At 42.9% G+C, this 8,346-nt stretch overlaps 1 pseudogene; it reads left to right on the forward strand.

The window, feature by feature from the left end:
• Positions 1-6,191: 6,191 nt before the first annotated feature.
• On the forward strand, positions 6,192-7,386 carry LOC134370629 (centromere protein N-like; annotated as a pseudogene).
• Positions 7,387-8,346: the final 960 nt, after the last annotated feature.

The following is an 8,346-nucleotide window of genomic DNA, read 5'->3' on the forward strand; positions in this document are numbered from 1 at the left end:
TGTGTTTCAGGCGAAGGTTTCAATTCAGATAAGAGGCTCACTTTCTTTTACTTTTCTTTTCTTTTTTTTTTTTTATTATTTTGGTTTGTTTGTTTACATCTAGTTCCCCAATTCCAAGCTGGAATCATGCTTGAATAATCAGCCTTGAACATTTAGAATGTGCAGGCTACTTGTCCCCCACATTGGACACTTCAGCACCCTCCTCCCTGACCTTGTCAAGTCCCCCAGTTTGGAGAGCTAGGTTTCTGGTCTCACAGTTTTAGGATCTGGTTATCTATTGCTAGCATGCGACACACAGACAGCCGCTTGGTGGGAGAACAGGGGACTTGGTGCAATGTGGATAGACTCTAATCTGAGACAGTTGACACCAGCCTTCCCTAGGAACTGCACTCGTCGAACTAGTGCACTTCCAACATATCCCCATGGTCAGCTCCACGGCCAGCAGAGGCTTCTGCTGAGTCCATTCAGTATCACAGCAGATTACTTGCTTTCTCATGGGCTTGAGCAATACACTTGTAATCCATTTTTCCATTGTCTTTAGGGCTGCAAGACCCCAGGCAGGTCTGTGAGTGTGTGTATATTGTTCAGTGACAGATAAAAGACAAGGACGTGTACAGGGACCTAGGGGGACCCAGAAAAACAGAGAGATCTTCACACTCAGAGGTAACTGTGGGATTGATCCTTATGCTGTCTCTGCAATATTTTCCCATAGCTATAAAGCCTATATTTTTTATCTTAAAAGCCTTTTGAGCCTTGATTGAGGGTTTATTCGTAAAGTCTTGATCTGCAATGACACACCTGGTATTCTTAAAGTAAAAGGCCTCTAGCTCGTTTTGTTACCATGCCACATGGAAGTAAAAACACATTATTATTATTGTCATTTATTAAATATTTGGCATTTAGTATACTCTATTTCTAATTCATAGAAACTGCAAATATTTCTGTCATCCCTATTTTACAGGTTAAAAAAACTTAAGGCAGGGAGCAGTTCGGTAGGTGTTCAACAGCCATACAGCTGATAAGAAAGGGAGTTGGTACTTGGACCCAGAATTTACCAGCTCTGTGACAGTATAATAGAGAAAAGAAATAAGAAGTCAAAGGAAAGAGAGAGAAAGGAGCAAGTTGAAGCATAAAATGAAACCACCGACTCTTGGGAGTCTGGTGTTGTTTTCCCCAACCTGCCCTTCCAGCCTCAGTTGACCTTCCTGGGTGATGCATGTTGCCTGAAGGACTTGTCCCTGCATGGAGAGCTCCAGTGTGTACATCCAAGAGGTCTCCATGGGGAAGGGCTCCGTGTCATCCTTGGGCTTTTTGGCAATGGAGACTCCTGCAGCTCCAGCAGGGGGTTATTCAGGGCCAAGTCAAAAATCTAAAATCCCTGAAAGCTTCTGGGGCTGGTCACTGGGACTCAAACTCCCCCGAACACTTCTCTTTGCCAAGGTCAGGATGCAGAATTAAACTGTCTCTCCACTCCTTCCTCTCTTGCCCCAGGCCCTAGCCCACCCCACGCATGGTTGGCATCTTGCCTGCAGGGAGCAATGCCTTCTGGGAAAGCCAGGTCTTCAGGCCACAGTCCAGGGTCAAGAGGCTGTGGGAGGACTCCCCCAGGGGTGTGGTCAGCCAGGCTATAAATCACAGGCCTGGGTATGGGCACAGAGCCAGCAGACTCACTGAGAGAGCAGGACAACAGGAGGGAGGACTGCTCTGAGGAAAGACCTTGGCAGGGAGTGGGAGCTGTGACTGGATGTTCATCCAATGTAGTTGGTTTCACGAGTCACCAGCACATTTCTGAGTCTCCACATCCTTGTGAGTTTGAGCAGAGATGTAGGATCGTGGCATAAAAGCCCCATCCATAAAGTAACCCCCCCCCCGCCCCTGTTCTTATCTCTACCTTGCTGATGTGTGTCTTGGCCTTGCTTCTGGATTCCCATGCCTTAGTCTCCTTCCCTGAAAAATGGGAAGAACACTTTATCTCCCTTTACCAGAGGATGTAAGTTGTATGTTTCAGCTCTTAATTCAAATAGTCTCCTTCACTTCTTTGATACATGACTTGGATGAGTTACTTAATCTTAGTTTCCTAGTTCTTAAAACGGGAATAATAATATACCTACTCCATAGAGGTGTTGTGAGGATAAACTACAACATGAATATAAAGAGATTTGGTTCCTGGCATATAAGAAGTGCTCAATAACAGTGAGTTTATTTATTTATTTTTATTTTATTTTATTTTTATGAATTTAACTTCCTGGAGGCAAAATAGAACCATGGGAATGGAAATGTGCTTGAGATCCTGTCTCCTAATGTGATAAATTATTAGTACTATATACAGATAGTTAAATTAAGTTCACAAATGTTACCACATTTGGCCAAATTGCATAGCCAGGCATCGCCAGATTGGGAAATGAACTCACATCTGGGATGATGAGAATGCTGCTCCCAGGTTGATCTTATTGCAGGAACGTTTATTTGCTGAGGGAGGTGGACAGAAGAAGAGATCAGGAAAGGGAGTGAGGCAGTAGCTGAGGACGGATGACAGTGCTGGCATCAATAGACCTTCCTGGAAGGATGAGGCCTCCAGAATGTCTCTTCGCCAGGCACCCAATGGCCCTCCCTTGCTCAAGGCCACTGCCTAAAGGGACTAACAACTGCTGCAAGTTGAGAGGGGTGAGTTTTCCAGATTTGGACCCCATCCCAGCCAGCATGGGCTATTGCAAAGAGCAATTGTTACTGGGCACACAGCCCCCAGCTGAGGCTCCCCCAAATTGACATCAAACTCACAGGTCTGGCCACCTGCCCCCAGACAAAAAACAAGCAACCCAAAAGTCAAATGTTGGTGGAAATGGAAGTCAGCTTTTATTCAGGAATACCAGTGACCTCAGGAGAGATGTTCAGCTAACCCATCTCCCCGTGGTAAACTTGAAGGAGAATGGCCAGGCTAAAGCCATCTCAAAAACTCAGGTTAATTGAAAGGTTTTAAAGAGGGGGATGAGGGAATGGAAGGTGGGAAAGCAGGAGGGAGGGGCACATGAGCAGCGAGGGCTTCAGGCAAGGTCTCAGGTGCAAGGTCTTGCCGAGACTCCATCTGGTTTCTGCTCCCATCTATGCTGTTATCTCAGGGTCTGTGTAGTACGTGCAAGTCTGCAGCTTCAGGCTTGCTGGAAAACAACTTTACATTCATGTAAATAATGTCATCTTGCCCCGTAACCAAAGTTCAAAATATCAAATAACCATGGGAAAAGAGAGAACTCAGAGTAATGCATGCCAAGAAAAAAACTATCTCTTTAAAATTTGCCTACAGCCCACGCAGTCTTAAGTCCCAACATGGCTTCAGTCCTGCTCACTCCAACACAACTATATCAAAGGTGGAGAATCCTAAGTTAAAATCCTCTCAGAACAGGACTGTGGTTACCAGAGGTGGGAAGGGGCAGGGGAAGGGGGACTAGGAGAAATTGGTTAATGGACACAAAGAATGAATATGTTTTATAATGATGTATATGCTAATTATCCTGATTTGATCATCACATATTGTACACACATATGGATAGTCAACTCTGTACCCCACAAATATGTATAATCAGTTGTGTTTTGGGGCTGGCCCTTAGCTCAGTTGGTTATAGTGCAGACTTATAACACCAGGGTCGTGGGTTCAGATCCCCTCACCGGCCAGCCATCCACCAAAAAAAAAAAAAATTATGTTTCAATTAAAAAAGAAAATCCTCTCTTAGCTATTTCCTTGCTGACCTTGGGCAACTTATATAACCTCTCTGAGCTTTGGTTTCTCCAGGATCTAACATGTGAATAATAAATGCCTATGTTTTGGGTGTGTCATGAGTATTAAAAGATGTAAGTAGTAGGTATTTAACTTATCAGTGATGTGATCTGAGCCCTGAAGGGAAGAGAATTGCTTCTCCTTCTTGCTCACTTCAGTAAGATAGGCTATTGGAAAAATCCTGTAAAATAAAAGAGCCCTCCACCCTTGTTAATGCCCTGATGGCTGAGCACTAGATATTTAAAGACACAGGGTCCACTTCCAGTTAAGACGGCAGGGTGAACTGAGGCAGGAAACCCAGCCCCTTCAACATTAGAAATGTCAGGCTAATATTATTTTTCATTTTTAACAAAATATACTGACCTTACTGAAAATCAAGAAAGAATTTCCAGGTGCAGGAATGAATAAAGAAGACAGAACTTTTTGGATGTAGCACATCTCACAGGAGGGAAATCCCAACCTTGTGTCTGCTGAGTTGCTGCCAGAATGACGACCTCGGGACTATGTGAAATCCTCAGTCAACGAAGAGTAATGACTGGTGTGCTACTCTTACAGATGCAGGAAAATTGACTCAAACACTGTAGAAAGATTAATCCTGAAGTATCCAGAAAATTCCATTACCCAGAATCCCGCACTCTGCTGCTTTCTTTTATTCCAGGTTTTACCATGTATATCAGGAAGTGATTGTTCTGACTTCTTTTTATCTATAATCACTCAGAGTGTTTAGCCATTTTTCTTTTCTACATTGCTCAGCTCCTTTGGAGGAGAATGGGAGGCCTTTCCCAGGTAAGAATGAAATAATCTGACTATGATTTTAAGGGACCATGAGATTCTTCCCAGTGTACCACGAAAGACTATTTTCAGGGGGTACAAATGGAGACTAGGGATTTTGATGTGGAGGGTGTCAGTGAGAGAGAAGAAAAGTGGAAAAGGATCAGATGTCAGTTTGGTGTAGAGGAAGGGCTGTTCAAAAGAGAGAGAGGCCCTGGGGTGCAGGTGAGCAGAGGAGGACCTTGCAAAGGGCTCCCTATGAGCCATGCCAGATTAACCATCCCTTATATATAGAATCTGAGAACAGAATGATGCAATCTGAGTCCTGAAGGGAAGAGAATTAGAGTTAGCCAAAAGCTCTGTACCTGCCGGGAAATGTATGATCATTAGGGACATATGGATTTAAGATACGAAAGAGGAACTCCTCAAAATGTATTTCTACAAAGAGTGCAAAGGCTGAATAAGGATGCTTTTCTGAGAGTCAGGAAAATTCCCCCAATTTAAATCTCCAGCTGATAAAGAAATTTCCAAGTCATTCAGGTTTAGAATAGAATAATAAAAATGAAATAAAATACCTCTCTGAACCCTAGCTGTACCACTCACCAGAGGCATGGCCCACGCACATGGCTTCTTATTCCTGAACCTAAATTTCTTCACCTATAGAATAGTACCCACTTCATTTGGAACATTGTGAGAATTAAATGAAATAATTTATTTAAATATTTATTAAGTGTATGGTTCATCATAAACCTTAGATAAATGGCCGTGGTTATGATTAGGATTATTAAGGCAGGGTCAGAGCTGTTTTCCCAAGATGCTAAGCAGCCATCCTGTGCCCTTAGATAATTTTCCTTTGCAAATCTGAGCTTGTAGATATAGTGGTTAAGTGTATATGAGCTCTGGTTGTTGACAGCTTGGGGCTGAATCCCAGCTCTGCTATTTACCAAGGAATGAGTCGGGACATGTTATATAACCTCACGAAGCTTTGCTTTTTTCCATCTAAAAAATGGGGACAATGATAGTACACACCTCATAGCAAACTCAAAAAATGGTGATTATTGTTAATCTTAAGAAGGCAGTTCTGAGCTCGTAGATGTACTCTCTTTAGGTCAGATCCAAGGGGTTCCTCTTTCCCACTGTCCTTTGTACCTTTGTCCTCTTCCTGGTTTGTACCTATTTTCCCTCCTACTATTGAGAGGAGGCACAGTGAGGGTTGTACAGTGGGAAAGCCACACTCCAAACTAGGAACCCCATTCAAGCAGCTCTCAGCTTCTAATATTCAAATGGCATTGCCATGTTTGCTGCCTCGGAATCATCACACAATTCCTCCTCATTACAGGCGACAAACCAAATATCAGCAGCTAAAATCATAATTAATGTTATTAGGGGCAACAAAATGAAGGGGGCCACACAATTACCCAAGGGTAAAATCAACCTCCAGTCAGCAATCCTAGCTAATTGTCCAGAAAAGAGAAGCTTCCATCTCCCCGCCCACTTCTCCCATTCCTTTTGAAATCCGTTTCAGAACGATGGAGACGTAAATATAGAATCAAGCTCAAATCAATGGCAAATGAGCTAAAATATGTAAAGGGAAGGAATCTCTGATTCATGTGCGTCTGATTGCAGCTTCCAATTGCTCCTTTCACGCTGAATGGGCTTCCCGGGCAAGATCGGGAGATGGACAGGGCCCCCTTGCAGTAGCCAGGTGCGGGGTTCTCCCTCATGTGACCGTGTGAACCAGTGTCAAAGCTCATCAACCTAGCACCAGAGGCCAAAGGCAGGGGTGTGAGCCTACCCGCAGGGATGTTTGGCACACTGGAGTAAGATTGGTGATGAGGGCCGTGCCAAAGAAACAGAAGAGTCAGTTGCCGAGTTTATCAGGAGGAACATCTTGAAAATCCCCAAGACTGAAATAATGACAGTCCTGAAAGCATAAGATTTTTAATCTGAAAATCGACTGCAGACTGTAAACTTCCAGCAGGACAAAGAGTCTCCCATTCAGCACTTGATTCTGCTCTGTGAGGAAAAGCATGCAAGTCTCAATGACACGGCCCTCATTGGCGCCAGAAAGTTTGAGATGTTTTTCAGATGAGTAAAGGGCCAGGTCAAGACGTTGACCTTTTTGATAGAAAACAATTTAAAAGCTCATTTAAGAAAATTCTTCAGAGAGCATTAGAAGATATGATGGTCAGTTTCAGAGACACTGAGGAGAATGCAGTGTGGATTCGAATTGCCTGGGGAACACAGCATACAGAGCCAAATCAGTACAGACCTACTGACATGGTATATTATCCCCAGACTCCATATGCCTTCAGAGTCTTTCTCCAGCCTAAGAAGCAATACATACCTGCTGGGTTAGACACTGACAATTGCTAGCAAATACCATCAGATTATGAAAAGGACCTGAGAAGTCGATATCTGGACTCTCTTAAGACTATTGTCTTTAAACAGAATAATCGGACTTTTGAAATGCACAACTCTAAGACCCCTCTACAGGAAAGAAGACTTGAGCTAGATATAAATATGGATTCAAGGATCATTCATGAAAACACAATAGAAAAAGAGAGAGTCCAAAGAGTAACTCGAGAAACTTTTGGAGACCACCCTCAACCACAACTAGAATTTGCACAATATAAGCTTGAAACGAAGTTCAGAAGTGATTTAAATGGGGGCATCTTGGCTGAGGGGGAAGAACCCCTCTAGTGCCTAATAAAGTTCTCTAGCCCACATCTTCAGAAGCAGTGAAATCCTTAGCACCAGCCAGTATTGTAGATGCACCACTTCCTCCACTGCTCACTTGCATACACAGCAAGAGAATGAATTATTTTAAAATTAGAGATAAATAAGATATATAAGGTTTTGTAAGCACAGCAGCTCCTTGGCTATATTGCACATGTATTTCAGTTAATGCCTAGCTAGATAGCTTCTGTTTATATACTTGTATTTTAGGAAGCAATTCTTGGTATTGAAAATTTAGAAATGTTTATGTAATTTGTGGGACAGATTCTTTAAGCCTCCTCCATGATATCCTAAGCATAGCAGTTGTGGGCATTTGAGATTGTTAGAATACATATATGGCTCCCGACTTGACCCCGAGTGCCTGAATGCTTCGAAGTCAAGCGTACGGCACAATGGTTCAGACTGTTGGGCATCATATCTAGTGTCCTTTTCCCCACTCCTTCCTTCCCTATATCATGGAGAGGTCTGGTTCCAATGGCTGAGTTACAGGGATTTTCTCTTATGCCTTGGATCATGGAAAGAAGCAACACAAAACTAAACCCAACACAAAGCTTTCCAGGAGGATCATAAAATTGGTCCATTCAGAAGGTAGAGTTGGGTCCATTAAGTTTTTATTGCAGGATGTTGCATATCTGAGGATTCAGTTATATAAAATAAATGATTTGTTGTAAATGTGATACTTTTCATAATGTTTCATCACTATGTGGAACATCCAAATTGACCAATATTACACTGATTTGTGAATAAAGATATTGAAAAACTGGTTAAAAAAACAACAACAAAATAAACCCAGATTGTGAGGGAGGACAGAACTGGTGCCCATTCCGCCACTTCCTGTGTGGTCTTAGACAAGTGACCGAACCCCCTCCAGGGCCTGATCTTCCCACCTATGAAATCTCATGGGGCTATTGAGAGAATTAAGTCAGAGCACAGACATAAACCATGTAGCATAGCACCTGGCACATAGTCAGGGCTCTGTAATTTATTCATTCAACATGCGTTTAGCCAACAAACAGTGACTTGATATTTTTAATGGAAATCTCAGGCCCACAGAGAGCAAGTGTTTG

This window comes from Cynocephalus volans, chromosome 2 (assembly GCF_027409185.1).
Source record: "Cynocephalus volans isolate mCynVol1 chromosome 2, mCynVol1.pri, whole genome shotgun sequence".
NCBI lineage: Eukaryota > Metazoa > Chordata > Mammalia > Dermoptera > Cynocephalidae > Cynocephalus > Cynocephalus volans.